Below are 19,778 nucleotides of genomic sequence, written 5' to 3' on the forward strand. Positions count from 1 at the left end.
AAGGCAGTTCAGTCTGAAACACAAACTCAGTCTGAAAGGAAAGAAGTCGGTGGCTTCTATATACAGGGCTAATCATTTGGCATATGTTCAGAGGCAGTCAAATTGCTTGACATTCTGGTGTGAATAGGGGCAGCCCTGGGGTTGAAATATGTAAGAAGTATTGGTGGGTTATTTGATTGTTGCAAGCTAGGGTTGATCTGACAGCCACCTGTCCTCCAAGGAACACTGCAATAGTACAGCCCATTGGTCAGCTCCAGGTTTAAGTCAGTGCTGGGCCCAGTCCTGCAGCCCTCCCACACCTACAGCTTCCAGACGAGTCGCGTCCCTGGTTTGACAAGTCAGCAGCCCAGGCTGGATCTGTCAGCAGCAGAGCGCAGTTCTTACATATTCAGGTCTGACCCAGAGCAGAGGGAACAGACTTTTTCCATGGGGGACTTGTATAAAGTGTTAAACAATGTTTTCAATAAATGGATTTTTTTTTTAAAGAAAATCCAATTGCACCATTCATTTTTTACCACAGAGCAATAACCACGGGGCGGGGGATGGAAGAGAGAAAGAAGCAGAGATCAGGCCCATGGGATTCAGGCTGACTGAATAAGACCTGTTGTACTACAATGCGTCACTGAGTGGCTGAGGCCTGTTGAATGAGTCGGGCAGATGGAGAGTGCAAAGGACTCTCTTCCCACCGGTGTGGTCTCCTTGGGTATGTCTACACTGCATACTAAGTGTGGGCTTTGGCTCAGGTTTGAACTCCAGCCCCCTTTCCAGCCACACACAAATCAGTCTGACTCAAGTCAGGAAGCTCTTAGCACCTGGGTCCTAGGACCCTGGTCAGGGGTTGGTCAGAGCCCAAGTCCTGCTGTGACTCGCGTACAAACCCCATCATTTTGCAGTGTGGGTGTGCGTCAAGCCGCAGCGCCAAGCCAGAGAGTATGTGGAGTGCAGTACGGATGTGTTAGACAGCTGTGAGATCCAGGTCCAGCCGTTGTTAGCCCAGTGGGGATGCTCGAACACGGGCTTGGAAACACCAAGTCCAGAAGCCCAGGTCCCAGAGACCTAGGTTTAGAATGCTGTGTAGACAGACCCTATAAAGGCCAGGTGCAAATGCAATCAGAAGGGCACAATGGCTGCTCTGGCCTTAATGCCCTGAGGGCACAGTGTGCCCCAGAAAGGGCAGGAAGGGTTGGAGAGAAAGCGGTTTGATGCACATGAGCACACAGGGCATAACCAGCAGGAATGGGGAAGGGAAGGGGCATGGCACTGGGCACAGCGCTCCTGCCGTTAGGGGAGCCTGTGGGTCTGCTCCGCATCGTAGGGCTACCAGAAGAGACGGGAGCAGTGCGAGCTCTCTGCCTTAGAGGTACAACTGAACCCAGAGGAGTTAGAGACCATCCTCCTTTCTAATGGCCTGCCACCTGCTTTCCTACCATTACCTGAGCGATGGGCAGCTCCCTCCGAAGCATCTTGCACTGGCCACTGTTGCACCAAGCCAGCCAGATGGTTGATCCCGTCGATTATTATGTACTTGGCTTATGGGATTGCCTCGAGGCCAGGGCCCCACGGCGCGAGGTGCTGGGCAGCTGCAGTAGTGCGAGGGCCTCTCCGATTAGCACCATGCTGGGAGTATTTCCCCTTGCCTCTAGTTTGGGAGCTGGGTGGTTGGGCTCTCACATCTCGGGAGTCTTTTGACTCCACACCCCTTGCTGGGCTTTTATTGGGTTCATCTGCTTCTTTTATAAGACTCAGTCTCTGGTGTTATGATCTCTGGGGCGAGAAAGTCCGTCCATGGCCGAGACTGCAGGGATGGAAAATGGCTGCAGCCTTCTCTCATCCCGGGACTCATCAGGCTCCGCGTTCCCTTGGAGCCCCAGCTTTCCGCCTGCTGTGTCAGACTCCCCCACAGAGACAGCAACGTTTACCCTTTCTGCTCCCGCTCGAGGCCAGAGCAGGCACCCTGGCTGCATCGCCAGCTCTAATGAGTCTGTCCTCATGCTTTTCTAGCCACAATAGACGATGGAAACTAAGAGGCTGCAGGAGAATCTGAGCGTATTTAATTTTCATCATGGTTTTTTTTCCCTCCCCTTTACTTTTTCAGGGATATATAATGGGAGGCAAACTCTGTGCTCAGTGTTTTGTTCCTTGCTGTCAGCAGAGAAGCTGTCTTCTTTGCTCCCTTTCTGCTCACTGACTATTCACTTAGTGCAGGAAACAAAAGGAATAAAGCTAATTAGGGACCTGTAAAGTAGGCAAAGCAAAGCAGACAGGCATGCTGTTGGCTGAACTAGCTTGAGCTGCCTGGAGCAGACTGTTTCCTTGGCACAGTTTGGGGTCCGGGGTTATCCTCATTTCAGCCTGTCAATTAGTCAAGGCTTTTATTGAGATTAATTTTTTCCCATGTTCTCCCCCCTCTTCAAGGACTTTTTAAGCTCAGCTGAAGTTTCCTGTGAAGACAAGAGCCTCTCCAAGTTCTTGGCAAAACGATAAACAAATCTCCCATCTGCACACAAGGCTGAACTTGCTGATGCTTGCACAAAGGGCCAGGCAGGGCTGTGCGCTTCCAGCAAGATGTCAGATTGTGTTGCAAGACTGGAGAGGAGGGAATTCGGCCATGACCTCTATGCCTGCTATGACTTCACATGATCAAACAGTTCTGCCCATCCTGCAGCTCCAGGCCCAACTAGGAGAGGTTGTAAAATTTCGTGTGATGTTTGCTGCTCAGCCTGATACCTACCTGGAGTGCAGGATGAAGTCCTTCTTCAGGACCACATTATGATCTTACAGCTATGTAAATTGGGTGTATCTCCATGGAAACCAGTGGAGTTACACTGTTGTGGCAGAGGTGGGCGTGAGATCCCTGTGAAATCAGGACATGTTTTCCTTTCTCATGATCCTAGCTGGGGCATATCTCACATTCCTCCTCGCCTTCTATGCAAAAGGAAACCTCCACCCCTTGCTCCCATAACTCCCTCCACAAAGACATAATCAGGATCACATCTGGGCATATTTTCCATGTGTCTTTCCCCACCCCCCACTTTTAGTGACACGGCAAAGGAATTTGGGCTGGGGTGGAATGATGAGGGAAGGTTTCGCATGGGAGCTCAGCCCCCTGGGTATGTGCCACCTACAAGCAACTTACCGGGAAACCCTACCATTTGTGAAGCCACTCAACGTAGGAGATAGTAACTTTGGCTACTAGTCTGGAGACTGGCTGACAATCAGTCGTACTGATATCAGAGTTGTTATACCACTGATGAGATGTGTCTGATCTCATTAGATGGGAAACTGCTTCCACTTACTATTCATTGTTCTCATGGCACCATAGCTGTTTATGGCATTTACCAAACCTTACTGCCACATGGAATATTAAGTTATAATCCAGGCTAGCTGGTGACTTTTCAAGCAGCTAGGAGTTGAGGTGTTTTCTGTAAATCATTAGATCTTTGGTTCTCTCTGCCTCTGGAACTAAATCAGAAGTAAGAGATTCTCCATGTTGAGAGCTTCATCTCATTCTCCGGCTCTTCATCTGGCTGGTGATGGTCATATCAGTGGGTGTGATTTAGATGTTAGATTCACACACGTAAATACACTGAATAGGTTTCACACTCGGCAAAGGGACTCAGCTGGGATATTCAACTTCTGAGGCCATACAGATGGTGACAGGGAGTGCTGTCAGTTACTGGCAGAGCACTGAAAATGCTGTGGAGAGCGAAGCAGAACCAGGCAAATGCTGAAACCAAAAAAGTCATGAACGTTCATTCAGTCAGGAAGCACAAATTCACTTTTTAGCAGGGGTCACAGCCTTTTTATTGCTACCGGTAAAACACGGCATCATGAGGTGGTTGCTGTTTACAAGAATTCACAGTCAGGGAAAGTATCACAAGTAATGCCGTTAATGAACACGCATGAGACTGGTCATTGCATAAGTGAATAATCCAGGCCACCTTCTGTGTGTAAGAAGTTTCAGTCATCCAATCAGGCAGAAGAAGCAAGACCATGTGACTTAGCTGGCCTATTGCGTAGAACTGAGTGAATTATAAGTGATTCATACTGGAAACAATGATCCTGAGGAATAGTTAACTGGTAGCCCACTCTTTTCTGTAAAGCATTCATTAAATCATACTGAACCATGAGCAAATTAATAAAAATAACAATCTGTTCACAGGCAACAGAGAATGGGGCCACTTTTGTCTTATAAATTGTTCCCTGTTCTACCTTTGCCCAACTCCAGAGCAATTTCCAAGTTCAGTTAAAAGGAATAACACATTTTTGTGAACATTTTTGACATTTCCCCCCATTTTGACCAGCAGTGTTAATTACTTTTCGCCAGTGTTTGCATGGCACCAATGTCAAATCTTTTCCAGTTGGCTTCCATAGATCATGAGCCACGGTGCCATACATAAAACATTTGATTTTTTTTTTTAATTCTTGCTAGATACCTGGGTAGCAACCCTCCCTTCAGTGCTTCTCCCAGACACGACATCATTGCTGAGGCTGGACAAGCCACGTAGGAGAAAACACTTCGCCAATAACCGGAAGTTAATCTTTTTTGGAGGTTCAAAATAGCTTCATTTAATTTTTTTGAAGAGCATTTCCCTATGACTCTTCTCTTCCTCTCATGATCCTGAAGCAGAGCTACTAGCTCAGTGGGGAAAGAAGACCTTCTTGTGGTATTTCTGGCCAAGGGCAAAACCAAGAAGTACTGGCAAGCTTATGACAGAGCCTGAATTAAGCAGATTTTTCAGAACAACCTGGCTCAGATAACTATCAAGACTCAGAGGTTTATATTCCCCTCTCACTTACACTGGTGGGCATAGATTCACAGATTCCAAGGCCAGAAGGGACCATCATGATCATCTAGTCTGACCTGATGTATAACACAGGCCAGAGACATGCCCCAAAATAATTCCTAGAGCAGGTCTTTTAGAAAAACACCCAATCTTAATTTAAAAATGACCAGTGAGGGAGAATCCACCATGACCCTTGGTAAATTGTCCCAGTGGTTAAATGCCCTCGCTATTAAAAATGTATGCCTTTTTCCAGGTCTGAATTTGCCTGGATTCAGCTTCCAACCATTGCATCGTGTTACACCTTTGTCTGCTAGACTGAAGAGCCCATTATTAAATATTTGTTCCCCATGTAGACACTTACCAAATGTAATCAGGTCACCTCTTTACCTTCTCTTTGTCATGCTAAGTAGATTGAGCTCCTTGCGTCTACCACTATAAGGCTTTGTCTACACTGGAACCTGAACGACAAAAATTTCTCGCTCAGGGGTGTGCAAAACCACACAGCTCTCTCCCACCAACAAACAGCGGCTACACTGCACGCCTTTTAGCGGCACGGCTGTCACGGCACAGCTGTGTTGCTAAAAGGTGCCTAGTGTAGACAGAGCCAAGTCATGTTTTCTAATCCTGTAATCATTCTCATGACTCTTCTCTGAACCCGCGGCAATTTATCAACCTCCTTCTGGAATTGTGGATGCCAGAACTGGACACAGGATTCCAGCAGCTTACACCAGTGCCAAATACAGAGGTAGAATAACCTCTCTGCGCCTACTCAAGATTCTCCTGTTCATGTATCCCAGGACGGCATTAGGTCTTTTGGTCACAGCGTCACACTGGGAGCTCATGTTCAGCTGATTAACCACTATGGCCCGCAAATCTTTTTCAGAGTCACTGTTGCCCAAGATAGAGTACCCCAGTACTAAACGTGGACTACATTCTTTGTTCCCAGATGTATACATTTACATTTAGCTGTTTTAAAACACATATTGTTTGCCTGCACCCAGTCTACCAAGCGATCCAGATTACTCTGTAGTAGTGACCTGTCCCTTCATTATTTACCACTCCCCCAATTTTTGTGTCCTCTGCAAATTTGATCAGTGATATTTTGTGTTTTCTTCCAGGTCACTGATAAAAATGTTATATAGTGCAGGCCATGAACCCATCCCTACAGGACCCTGCTGGAAACAAACCCACTTGTTGATGATTCCCCATTTACAAATACATTTTGAGACCTATCTGTTAGCCAATGTTTAACCCTTTTAATGAGTTACATGAGGAAGCCATGGAAGCCAGTGGAGTGACATCTGAGTCAAAACAGTCCATGGGAGCTCAAATTCAGGCCCAGAGTTCTGGCAAGGAGTGGGGGCCAAAGAGAAGCCAAGAAGCTTCAATATCTTCTTCTAATATCTTTGTACCTTCAAGCCAATATCTACTGCATTGAAAGATTGCCTGTAAATATGGTGCAGATCTAGTATAATGAGTTGGCCTGGAGAGAGAGGGTCAGCTTTCAGGAGGGATGTAGTTTGGTAGGACACCTAGAAATCTTTTTTAAGGTAAATTGCATATTTATTTATTCATATATTTATTTACTTATGCATGATTCTTACTCAGTAGTTTCAGGGATTTTTTTTCTCATCATTCCCTAGGTTCTTTCGAAGTTTACTGCTGTTCCTGGATATTGTCTCCTCTTTGTTACAGCACTACTTGCGAATATAAGCCATAAGAATACTTTTCTTCAAACTCTCCCTGCCTAACTCACTTCACCTCCAGTGACATACCAATTCAGATCAGCCCCTTTTGAGGCTCCCCTCTTTCAAATACTCCATGAGAAGCCTGCCCTGTTTCGTGTCTACCTGCAGCATGTTGGGGTCTTTGATTTCACTGGTGGTTTGTAGTTAAAGCCCATGTACTATCATTGAAATCTTTTTTGCTACTCTTCTTTTCATATCAGAAACCTATTTGGTTTCTGTTTATCTTCTTTTCCGTAGTTGTTCTTTCGGATCAAGTGGTTTGCAAAAAGCACAGCTTCTAGGATTCTTCTTGATTTTTAACCACACTGGTTCTGTCACCAGACCCAGACTTCCTCCTTTGCTAGCCCACTTCCGTATCTTTACATTTCATCCTGTTCCTTCAATTCAGTCTCAGCAAAATGGTTTGTGCTTCTCCATATGTAGCCTACCATGGGTATCCTGTTTGGTCTGCACCAAGTGTGGTTGAAGAACGCATCACGAAAATCCTCTCTGCAGCCAGATATTCCTAGTTCCCTTATTTTCTTTGTCATGTTTCTTCTATTTATATTCACACACCATAGCTATAGCATCACCAGTGTAATCTTCTTACCACTGTGTCTGAGACGGTATTTCTATTTCCTGAGGTTGCTCTTTCTCTCTTTCATGTGCTATGTGTTTTTATTATTTACTTATTTGTATGACTGTATGGTGTAATAGCTGGTTTACGGACCAAGACTTCACTGGGGTAGGTGCTATACAAAAACAGAATAAAAATATGGTCCCCACCCCAAAGGCTTAGGTTACATTATTTACTCCTTATCCATTTAGGTTAGCTGCTGCCTGTCTCAAAAGGGCCCCTGTATTTGCCAACAATCCCTCCATTCCATTAGTTTAAATTCCTCCATCCTTGTCAGGTGCCCATTTCACTCTTTCATAGCCCATCAAATCTGCAGAGTCCCCCATAGCTATAAGATTTCCCGTCACTCTCATATCCCCAAAGCCTGCCATTTGCGTTAGCTTTTCAGTCATACATTCCAGGGCCTGGTCATCTCATCAGTTCATAGATCATAGAAATGTACCTGGAAGTTACCTCAAAAAGTCTTCTAGATTAGCCTCTTGCGCTGAGGCATGACCAAATAAACCTAGACCATCCCTGACAGGTGTTTGTCTAACCTGTTTTTCAGAATCTCCAGTGATGGGGATTCCACAACCTCCCTTGGAAGCCTGTTCCAGAGCTTAGTTACCCTGAGAGTGAGAAAGTTCTTCCTCACATGTCTAACCTAAATCTCCCTTGCTGCAGAGTAAGCCCATTACTTCTCCTACCTTCAGTGGACCTGGAGAACAATTGATCACTGATCTCTTTAGAACAGCCCTTCACAGATTTGAAGACTGTTATCAGGTCCCCCCTCGGTCTGCTTTTCTCAAGACTAAACCTGCCCAGTTTGTTGAACCTTTCCTCATAGGTTAGGTTTCTAAAGTTTTCATTGCTCTCCTCCGGACTCTCCAACTTGTCCACACCTTTCCTAAAGTGCAGCACTGGACACAGTACTCCAGCAGAGTCCTCACCAGTGTCAAGTGAAACGGGACAATTTCCTCCTGTGTCTTACATACAACAGTCCTGTTAATTGACATGAGCTCTTTTTGCAACTGCATCACATTTTGAGCTCATTCAATCTGTGATCCACTGTAACGCCCACATCCTTTTTTCCAGCAGTGCAACCACCTAGCCAGTTAGTTCCCGTTTTGTAGTTGTGCATTTGATTTTTCGTTCCTAAATGCAGTACTTTGCACTTGTCTTTAATGAATTTCATTGCATGCATGCAGCTACCAATTACTTCAGCAGGAGGTGTGCACAGCCAACTGGTGGGGTAATCAGGCTTGGCTTTTCTAAACTATCCCTGCACCCCGTCCTGATTGTAGCACAAACCGCACTTCCAAGGATCTACCTGCACTCCAGATATTATGTAGTTTATTTCTTAATTCCTCAAGCCTGTACTTTCAGGTCCTGAAGTCTGCTTGGCATCCATATCATCCATCTGAATATAGCTAGAATATGAACGTTGCTAGGAGCTTATCTTTCTGCCATATGTTGCCTTCTGCCTTGCCCATAATTCCCATAGAAGATCTGAGGATCATGACTGCACAATGCTATCTTCATTTCTAAGACTATGAGATATCTGCCACTACTACCCCTGCCTTTTCCTACGTTCCCCTTCAAGAACAATTCTTCTGGAATCCTTGGATCATCAGGTCCATCTGCCTGTATCTAATACGATCCCTTCCAACCCAAATGATTCAGTACTTAGCCTGCATTTAAGTGATGGGTAAACTATTCCTGTATATAACGCCCGGGCAGGAGTTTTGACTGGTAAAGGAGTAAATAAAAGGCTGCCAGATTTGGCCCCTAATTTGCAAAGGGTTCTAACGTACTCTGAGTTGAAAGGCACTCTGTGTATGTCAAATGTGATTACATAAGGGACACGCAGAAAAGAACATCGCCGTGTCTACGCTCAGTCACTCTGCTCTCCTGTCACGGCAGCCAGAGGGTTGGTTCTGGAGGCTGTCGTGCCACATTACATGATTTAGTGGCATGTGTCCGGTTGTGGTGCGTTGACACTGCTGCTACACTGATTTACTTGTAACTCTTTTTCTCCGGCACCTCCCAATGATACATCATTAGCTTTTCTCTGGGGACAATGAAGGAGAGCCGGAAATGATGTCACTGGTATAAGAAATGAACAACGTTCTCCTGCCAGAACCGAAAACGACCCCATCCCAGCAGGCCCTGATGGGTCCCTTTGCAGGCAATCTCAGCCAGAAGGCCAAGGACAGAATGGGCACAGAGACCACTCTCCCCAAGACAGGCCTAGGGCACGCTGGACGAGCTAGAGGGGCTGCTCCTTCTCTTTAGATGATAAAGGCTTCACTGTCCAGGGACATCGAGCGCAGACTTTTCACCAGCACTGAACTGGGAGGCAGCATGGACTAGTGGATAGGGCACTGAACTAGCTATCAGGAGAGCTTGGCTACTCTCCCTGCTCCACCTTCATGGGTGACCTTGGCAAGTCAATTCACCTCCTGTTGCCTCTGTTTACCCACCTGTAACAGGTGGCTCACAGTGCTCTCGAGTCACAGATTCCAAAGGCAGAAGGGACCATTGCGATCAGCTAGTCTGACTCCCCCCCCCCCCCGTGTTACACAGGCCTTTATAAAGTGTCTTGGGTTCTCTGGATGAAACACTGTAGTGAAGCGCTAATGCTGTTGTTATTATTAATTAGTTATTATTATTATTTGTTATTATTTCATTTTACATCTACTAAGGAAAGTGACTATAGTCTATATTCACCATTCCTACCTGGCCAGCAACTGCTCTCTGCTTCTGCCACCCCCTGAGTAGGTGCTACACACCCATCCTCTGAGCTGCCCCCAATTTCTGCTTCCTACTGCTCTGGAGGAGGGGCACCATCCTTGGGACAGCCAGTGATAAGAGCCTCCCTAGCATGCTGGTCCTGCGGGCCTGTGTTGTGGGGTCATCTCCTGCAGAGGGAAAGATTCTAAAGGGTTTTGGTTTTAATTTGGGGTCCCCCGTCCCCCAGCTGCCTGGGGGAGGTGGGAGAAGGTATGAACTCTCAGCCTGATGGTGTTCTCATAGCCAGCTCCCCAACTAGGACAGCAACCGGGGAGCCGTGAAAACGGACTCGGCCAAAGGAAAAACAAAGCAGTAAATAAAATCCAAATTACCAGGGAAGCTGCATTAACTCTGTCTTTGGGGGATCGATGATGATCCACCTGGATGATCCACCTCTCTGACCACATGTCCTGTGGAACATCCCCCTCAGGTGGAACATCCTAACCGCAGCTGCAAATGATCAGTATTTACCTGTGTGCCTTCATCATTTGCTGCTTTAAGAGCTTCCTCCTTAAAAGCTGTTCCCAGTGAGGGTGGCTAGCATGAGCCAAACACAGGCTTGGTGTAACCCCATTCACCTCAGCAGAGCGGCACCCACGATGAATGGGGACCAGTGAGTCATAAAGGTGAAGTGATTAGATCCCAACTGCTTCTGCTATCAAAGCCCCCAGCACGGGGGTGTTTGCTTTTGCAGTGAAAGGAGTTGGATGCCTCATTTTTAATTGTTGCCTTTTCCAGCTCCACAGACTTGCAGAGCCCACAGTGCCTTTTGCACACACTCGGCAGTTCTTCTGAACGGGCAGTGGCTGGCCAGTTAGTTCCGGGCAGTCAGAACGCATCTGAAAGAGAAGCAGAGCTGCTTGTTTACCCTGTTCCGTGGGGATCTCAAAGCAGGAGCCCTGAGAAGTAGGTTCAGATTCTTATTATCCCCATTTTACAGAGGTGGAACTAAGGGCACAGAAAGGGAAGTGACTTGGGCAAGGGAACTGACAGAGAATCAGTGTCAGAACCACTAAATCCAGGCACCCTGTATACCCTGCCACACCCGCTTTAACCACTAGACAACAGCCCCTTCCAGAGCTGAGAATAGACCCACAAGTCCTGGCTCCCACATTGTCTAGCCACGACACCATGCTAGCTCCCAGAGCTGGGAACAGAATCCAAGAGTCTTGGCTTCCATGTCCTCTTGCTAATAGATCACACTCCCGCCCAGCGCTAGAAATGGAACCCAGGAGACCTGATCACTGGTCCCACACTCTAACCATTAGCCACACTCCCTTATATTCTAAAAGCAAACCAAAAAAACCAAACCCCTGCTTTTGTTTTTCTGGCATTTTGCTTTTCTTTCTTACTGATACAACAGAGATCTGTGTTGGCATGTGTAAAGAATCCACGCAAAAAGTGGAGGGATCTGGGTGTGAGAGATCAAACCCTAGACAGCATGTAGACTATTGTGGGCAGACCTTGCCTGCCTTTGATGGACACCTGACAGGCCTGTCTCTTCTTTAGCACTGTGTAACACTTCCACAGCTTCTCATGCTTGGATTGGATTCAGCTGGGGTGGAGGCAAAGTAGCCTCACAACATATTGGACAGTGTCTCTGTCTTCAGAATCAATCACTTTATTTTCCTTATTTTCCTTCCACTATTTGTGCTAATAAAGGTCAAAGTATAGAGGGACCGAGGCACCCTTCCTGCCGGCCTCCATTCTGTGCTAGAAGCTGTAAAATTCCTATAGAAGTATCAGGATTGTGGACACAGAGACAAACACATGCCTATCCCCTCCACGGAAGGGTGTCTAGGCTAGTGCTGGGGGACGTGGCAACAATAAAAAGACCTCCCTGCCTGTATTTTGCAAGGGAGTGATCTAGTTCAGGCCCAGCTTCAAATTCTGCACTCAAGGGAGTCTCAGTTACAGCACCCTGTAATTTTCTGACGCAGTAATGTGTTTAGCAAGGGGAAAGGGTTCTATTGATGTTAACCAGCAGGTTGTAGTTAGGTCATCCTTCAAAAAGAATGGGTCAGATCCACAGCTGGCGTTAAATTGTCCTAGCTCCACATAACTCACTGAACCCACTGACTTCCACGGAGGAATGACAATTACACCAGTTGAGGCTCTGCCTCATTAACTCCAGATACTTTTAAAAAGGAATGGTCAGGTCTATTTTGACCCCAAACTTTAGGATTGGTTCAAACAAGGCTTTCTAGACGCAGAAATGCAGCTGTAAGATTTTGTTTTTAATAAAATCCTTTGAAAATGGGCAAATCAAAACGTTTCCCTGCCGAGTTTGCAGTCCAGATGTCCTAGCACTCTGCTAGTGCATGAGAATATAAAGAAAATTCAGTGGTAAGGTTACAGGTAAAAGAAATTCAAATACATTAGGGTAAGGAATCATAGAATAGTAGGACTGCATAGATAAGACACTGAACAACTTTCACTCTGCTCTGCAGGGATGAGACAAGGGGCAAAATATGAAAAATGTCTAATGTGTTTTTAAAAATCCATTTAATCTAATCTGGGTCCACAAATCCTAAAATGCCTTGTTCATAATTGTCTGGTTGCTGCATGTCGTCACTGAAGGGCAGAGTAAAGGTTGTTAACTAGAGATAATAATATTTACATACAAACGTCACACAAGGATGCGGTGAGGATCTATTAGTATTTTGTTTGTTACAACGATATTAAAGTCATTCATCATAACACTCTTCAACTCACCCTCTTTCTGTGTCATTAGGGGCAGGGCTGACATTGCATGTTGGCCTTCTAGTTATATTGACTACACAACAGAGAAAAATCTGGTGCCAAAAAACCCAGCAGTCTTATAAAAGTTTTTCTCTCTCTAACTGGGCATTAGGAAGTGAGGGGTGGAGGAGCAGGGCTGTTTCTGCTTTTTGTTAAAATTTACATTCCTGTGTCTTTGACAGATGTCAGGATGAATTCTTGGGTCTGGCAAACTTTAGGTTCCGAGGCCTCTCCCACACCTACCAGTGTTCATGGGCTTTTTGATTACATCACAAATGGGCTACTTTTTTCTCAAAGAGTAACAACGAATGGGCGGCAATCAGCACAACCATCAAAGACCTGACCTTCTGAAGTGTGCTTTGCTTTTTGCACCAGATTCATCAGCATCCGCAGTTATTATTTCTATATCCTTTTCTTTACAGCAGTGCCCACTGTGTGCTAAGCACTTTACAGACATTCCCTTCCTGAGAAGCTCATAATTTAGAGACAGACATAGCAACATAGGAATTGCCCTCTGCATCAGACCAAGAGGACATCTACTTCTATCTCCTATCACTAACAGGGCTGGCACCCGAGGCTTCAGGGGAAGATGCAAGAAACCCTGTAGTGGGTAGTGATGAAATAATCTGCCCCTAGGGAATGTTTCCTCCTGACTCACATTCGTCAGAGGCTGGCTCATGCCCCTGAAGCATGATGGTTTAGCTAAATTATTCTTGTTTTAACCCTTTCTGTTGTATCTACAGATTTAATTATCCAGCAAAATGTTCCCTCATTTTTTAACCCTGCTCAGCTATTGGCCTCAATTATATCCTAAAGCAAAGAGTTCCACACGTTAATTGTGCATCATCTGAAAAAGCATTTCCTTACCAGACAAGAAGGCAGACTTTTGGGAAAGGGGGACAGAAACAGGTAATTTAAATGCAAGATCACTTGATTTGTGCAGGCAGCAGGGCAAAAGTAGGTCTTCAAGAGGGACTGGAGTATGGACAGGGAAGGGGCCTGGTGGATGAGCTCAGGGAGGTTCTATCAAGCACAGGGGACCCTGGCAAGAAGGCACAGAGATGATTGTGTGAGTGGCTGACAAATGGCTGGATAAAGTTGGGAATATCGGCAGAGCGGGGTGGGGGAGAATGCAAATTTCAGCAAAGAAGGATAAGCATAGCGATGACTTTGAAATGCTTCCTCTGAGAGCTGGGCTGAGGGGAAACAAAAGAACACCTAATATTGTAAAGGAGTGTTTAGAGCCCCCTTGAACTGTGGTTGGTTACACTAGTTACACGGAATAAAGGTTCTGAGATTCACAGAGTTTAAAATGAGACGGGACCATTAGAGCATCTAATCTCACCTCCTATGTATCACAGGCCATTAAATTTCCCCCAGTTACCTTTGTGTTAAGCCCAGTAACTTGTATATGGCTAAACCATCTCTTACAGAAAGACCTCCAGTCTGGATTTGAAGACTTTACGAGATGGGGACTCTGCCATTTCCCGTGGGAGTTTATTCCGATGGTTAATCACCTGCACTGTTAAACACGTGTGCCTTTCTTCTAATTTGGATTTGTCTGGATTGAATTTCCAGCTAATGGTTCTTGTTCTGCCTGTCTCTGCTAGATTAAAGAGCCCATTTGTACCTGGAGTTTTCTCCCTGTAAAGGTATTTGTACCCTGCAATCAAGTCACCTCTCTGTCCTCTTTTGGATGAGCTAAACAAATTGAGGTTTTATAAGTCTCTCACTGTCAGACTTTTTCTCTAGCCTTGGAATAATTTTTGTGGCTCTTGTTTGCACCGTTTCCAATTTTTCAACATCCTTTTCAAACTGTGGGTATCAGAACTGGATGTAGGATTCCAGCAATGGCAGATACAGAGGTAAAGTCACCTCTCTCCTCCTACCCCTACTCCCATTTGTATAACCAAGAATTGCATTAGTTTGCCACACCATGGCACTGGGAGCTCATGTTGAGTTGCTTGTCCACTCTGACTCCTAAGTCCTTTCCGAAGTCACCACTGTCCAGGGGACCGTTCCCCTGTCTGTAGATCGGGCCTGCACTCCTGGTTCCGAGATGTGTAACTTTGCATTTGGCTGTATTAAAAAGCATTTGGTTCGAAGGGACCCAGTTTATCCAGCAATCTAGATTACTCTATGACTGCCCTGTGCTCCTCAGCTTTTACCACTCTGCAAACCTTTTTCAGCAGCAATTTTACATTTATGTCCAGATCATGGATGAAAATGTTGAAAAACTTCTGGCCTAGGACTGGTCCCTGCGGATCCCTCACTACAAACACCCTCATTCCACAGGGACTCCCTATGGACAATGACTTTTTGGTGCTATGTGACATTATTGTTATTTTGTTTGCGTTGTGGTAGTGCATAGGGCCAGGACCCTGAGGTGCTGTACAAATACAGAACAAAAGACAGTCCCTGTCTCAAAGAGGGGACAGTCAAGAGGTAATTGTTCTGGCCCCATGGTATGGGGCTAGTTTAATATGCAACATCATCCCAGTAATAAACACACCTCTCAAGTTGCCATTAATAGACGGATCATGTTGACATGGAGCCCATGGAGCCATGGGATTGCTCCAGGAAGTCAGCCTTACCTTTGGCAGTAAGTGTTCACAGGACTAAGACACACACACACACACACAAATCAATTTGCTGATGTGCGGTGTCATCTAGCTAAGGTACTTAGCTGGCTCACCACAGCTTCTGAGCACCTCACAATCTTTAATGTGTTCTCCTCACAACACCCCCGTGAGGCAGGGAAGTGCTATTATCCCATCGTACAGGAAGAGAGTAAGTGACTTGCCCAGGATCACAGGGAATATCTGTGGGAGAGTAGGAGCTGAACCGGCATCTCCCATAGCCCAGGCGAGCACACTAACTAGTGGACCATCCTTTCTCTCATCTTTTGCCTGGACTCGGCAATACCACCCACGCTTCTGTTCAGAAACGGAAGGGAGAAATTAGGTAACGAGATTGGAGTTATGTAACCTGCCATTTGGCTAGGATATCAAGGCTCTTTCTACTCTTTCAAAAGTGTTATAAGTACCTTAATGAACAGAGGTGGTTAAGACCTTCACTTTGTGTTTTATGGGAAAGATGGTATCTGCAGCAGCAGTGACTAATGCCTACTCAATTACCAACACAACTTCATCCACTAACAGGGATCTCTTTGGAGGTCAGTACTTGGAGTAGTGTAACCCTAACCCAATTTTGCAATCCCCAGAAGCAGAGCACAAGTTTGAAATACAGGCAGGATAGAGCCAATACTTATAACTTTAAAAACAAAAATGATACATGCATACAGATAGCATAATCATAACCAGCAAATCATAGCCTTTTCATAGACACCTCACATGACAACCTTTGTACAATATTTGCTGCAAATATATAACAGTGGTTGCAACAATGATCTATACGGTCACAGTTTATGTCAATAACGTCACAGATCTGGCAAGTTGACAGCCCAAGCCAGTAGCAAGTTAATGTTGTTTCAGGTAGAAGCCCTGCTTTGCACAGGTTGCGTGAATCATTTAAGATGGAATTATAACCATTAATTAAAAGAACACTATGAGTAGGTAGGTTCAGAGCCAGCATAACTTGTTTGTTATTGTTAGCTCTTGGCCTTCACATTCCAAACATGTGTTTCTTTTCCCAATCAATTCCTGCAGCACTGAGTAATTAAATAAATGAAGGGTGGATGTCTTGGAGCTCCCAACATAAACAAAGCCTAACCATTCGTGCAGGCTTTGAAAAGGGCTAACATGGGCGCACTGTGAAGTTGGTATGGGACCTAAAGAAATTAAAGCTTTTGTTGATGTTTATAATGACACCCCAGTGATCACTGAAAGTAAGGCTCAGTCACCAATTCCACGGATGTTGGCAGTTGAGGATCACAGCAGTGGATTTGGGTGGTTAAAAGGTACAATAATAAACAATTTTAAACAAGGTTTAGATTGAGATTTTGGCAAAGGTTCAAGCTGCTTCTTAAAATATTTTATCCAGTCCGGCTCACCCACGCCTTGTTTGTTGATTCACTGCCTTTCTAGTTTTCAGATTTTAGCCTTCCTTTTGCTGCTGTTATCCAATTGGGTAATCAAACGAACGTTGCTTGGCTGCATTTATAGCTCACAGAGGATTGTTACGCTGACTGTTACCCTTCTCTAGAGCTTTCCATCAGTGGATCTTCAAGCACATTACACACACGTTTTTCAGAATTATGTATATGATGTCACTGCCTGTGGTTCATTCATGCTTGGTTCTGTACAAACGTAGGTTCAGGCACAAGCCATGCCGAGTGTGTCAGAAGATGAGCAACATGCCAAGGGTGGAAGACACTAGGAGCAATTCAACATGTGAAACAGAGTTCCCATATTTATTAATTAAACGTCTTTGCTCGGTGAGACGGCACCTCACCTACATCAAAGACTGAATTAGGATCTCAGAACCCCCATGTCAGCTGCGCTCCCTGGGACCATGCAGAGCTCAGGGCCCGGCACAAAGCATGTGAGAGCTGCAAACACAGCATTCTCCGTCCAGCAAGTGAACAAACTTCCAGAGGCGATAAAGAGAATGCAGAGTATGTGACCCTCTTTAGAAGACGTTTCAAAACCTTCCTCTTCAAAAAAGCCATTCCACTGTAAGAATGATACCCACAACACTCATCCCCTCTTCTACCTCAAAACTGCTACCAACCACACACAAAAGGAAATTAATAAAATCTAAAACCCCTACACAAGTAGAGTTTTGACCGTGAAAAGAGAGAAAGGACAGCGATGCCAGGAAGTCATGAGGGTCTTTGCTGTTGCTATTGATTTTACAGGGAAGGCGCACAGCGATAGGCAGCACTATAAAACCCTAAGGCAGATAGATTGTTACATATAGGGAAACTGAGGCATAAAGAGATTAGGTCACTTGCACAAGGTCTCTCAAGTGAGTTGGGAATTGTACCAAGACCTCCTGAACCCAGTTCCATGCCTTAACCAAAAGACCATCTATGAAGTATTCTTTTTGGAATGGCCACAAATCAAAGATTAGGTGAAGCAGCATTTGATCTCATTTCATTTTGAAGGGGGAGAAGGATCAGAATGGGTCAAAATTTTGTCAAAATATGGGGGGGGTTGTGAAAAATAAACAATTTTGTCAAAAAAAAGCAAAAAAAATCTTCCCAAAATGTGGAAACCAAACGCTGAAAATCATTCCCCAAACCCAACCCTTTTAAAAGCAAAAAATTCACAAGCACTGAAAAATTTCGGCTTTTTGGCTGAAAACCCTAATACTGTTCCATGGGCAATGCTGCTGAAAATGAAACAAACACAACATTTTCTAAATTTCCTCTGCATAATAATAGGCATTTTTTCCCTGCTCTGTGAAAGGCTCCTTAGCACAAATGTGCATTTTCCCCGTAAGAGCACTGAAGACGATGAAAGACTAAAAGCTCTTTGCTGCTCAGTCTCTGTAGCATTGTTTTATTCTCAGAATGGGTGGCCCTGTGTGTTTACTCAGACCACCGGCGCGTTTGCTAATGAACATGCACAAATGCTCTTGTGGGAGCGGTAGAATGCAGCCAGCCATTCAAACACAACATTGGGGCGAGGGGAGCAGCCCTGGTTGTGAGGGTCAAGAGCAAGTCAGAAGAGGCACCTGCTGGGATTGTGATTCAGTATCCAACCTCAACAGCAACCCTCTTCCCAAACTGCTCCGTGGGGTCCTGTCAGTTGCACAGTTTCATTCTATAATTCACTTTAGGAAGCAGAGCTCAATTTCCTCGCCTAATATTTTCCCTGTGAATTAAATGCTGGCAAAAGGTGCTGGATTAACATTCAGAGTCCATGAAGTCCTGTGTTTATGCACAAAGCAGAGAGAACAAGGAAAGTGTCAGGGCAGCCTTCCCCCTCACGGTCTCGTCTAAGTGCTCACCAGGAAAGAAGCAAGAGGTGGTTGATGCTGTCCATTCAATCCCGAATCCCTGTGTGAGACTAAAGGATGGTTACTGATAGCAGTGGTATCCATGATATAGATACCTCCTCTCTGTGTGTATGTGTGTGTGTGTGTTTGTGTGTGTGTATATGTGTGAATGCATACCCCCATCTATATGTAGGTGTATATATTATATGCAAAGTACTAAAGCATTTGCTAGCAATGGCCAAAGCATCCCAGTTTACCTTTGTGCTGCTGCAGTGTTTGGGTAATCTTTGTAGAATTGTAGGGTGCCCCTTCGGAAGTGGACCGACCCCATCTATTCATTGTAAGAAGGTTTCCAAAGAACATACATCAGATAGTGATGACTTGCTGTCACTTTGGACACTTTAGACGGGATTTAAACTGGCATTGGCAATGGGTCCAAACGAGAACCCAAATCCAACCCACTTCCTCTTCCCCACACAATTTCAGAGAGCGGGAAGAAAGGGGGTGGATTTGAATTCCTGCAACCAAAGAAACGCTATTTGATTGCAGCAATGTCCCAAACCAGAAGAAGCCTATTTTCCAACTCAAGCTAGTGGAAATCTCACAAGTATGGTTGATCTAATGAGAGCTCGTCAGTTTTGAGCTGAAATCTTGCAAATACAGCAGTTGAGATTTTGACACCATCGCATCTGAACCCTAGCTCGAACCCAGGCTGTCTAAACCAGAGGCAGACCAAGGCAAGGCCTGGCCAGCCCATTACAACTTTGAACTTCCATCGGATCTTTCAAAGTTGCACGGTCTATGGGCTATACCTCCGCCCCACCCCAGGAACTCTCTGGACAGACCCTTATGTAAATGGTTTGTATATCTAAATGAACAAGCTCTAAGAGTCTTATCTAGAGGCACATTCACTCCTGAAAATAAAATGAACCTAATTTTCCGAGCTCTAAACCAAATGTTTCCCAAGACAAAATTCAACCCTCGAAGTCATCTGAGACCCAGCAAATATGGGGCAGCCGAGGGGACAAACCTCCCATAATAAGAACCATAAGAAAGAATGTTACTAGGTCTCAATCTGACCTCACTTACTGGGTGTATGTCAGGAGTAACTTCACTGAAACCAACAGAGTTACACCACCAGCAATAAAATCGGAATAAGGCCCAATACATTTCAAAGAGGTCAGACTAACAGCATAAACAGCATTGTCT

The sequence above is a fragment of the Lepidochelys olivacea genome (genome assembly GCF_965140295.1).
Source record: "Lepidochelys olivacea isolate rLepOli2 genome assembly, chromosome: 9".
In the NCBI taxonomy this organism is placed as follows: Eukaryota; Metazoa; Chordata; order Testudines; family Cheloniidae; genus Lepidochelys; species Lepidochelys olivacea.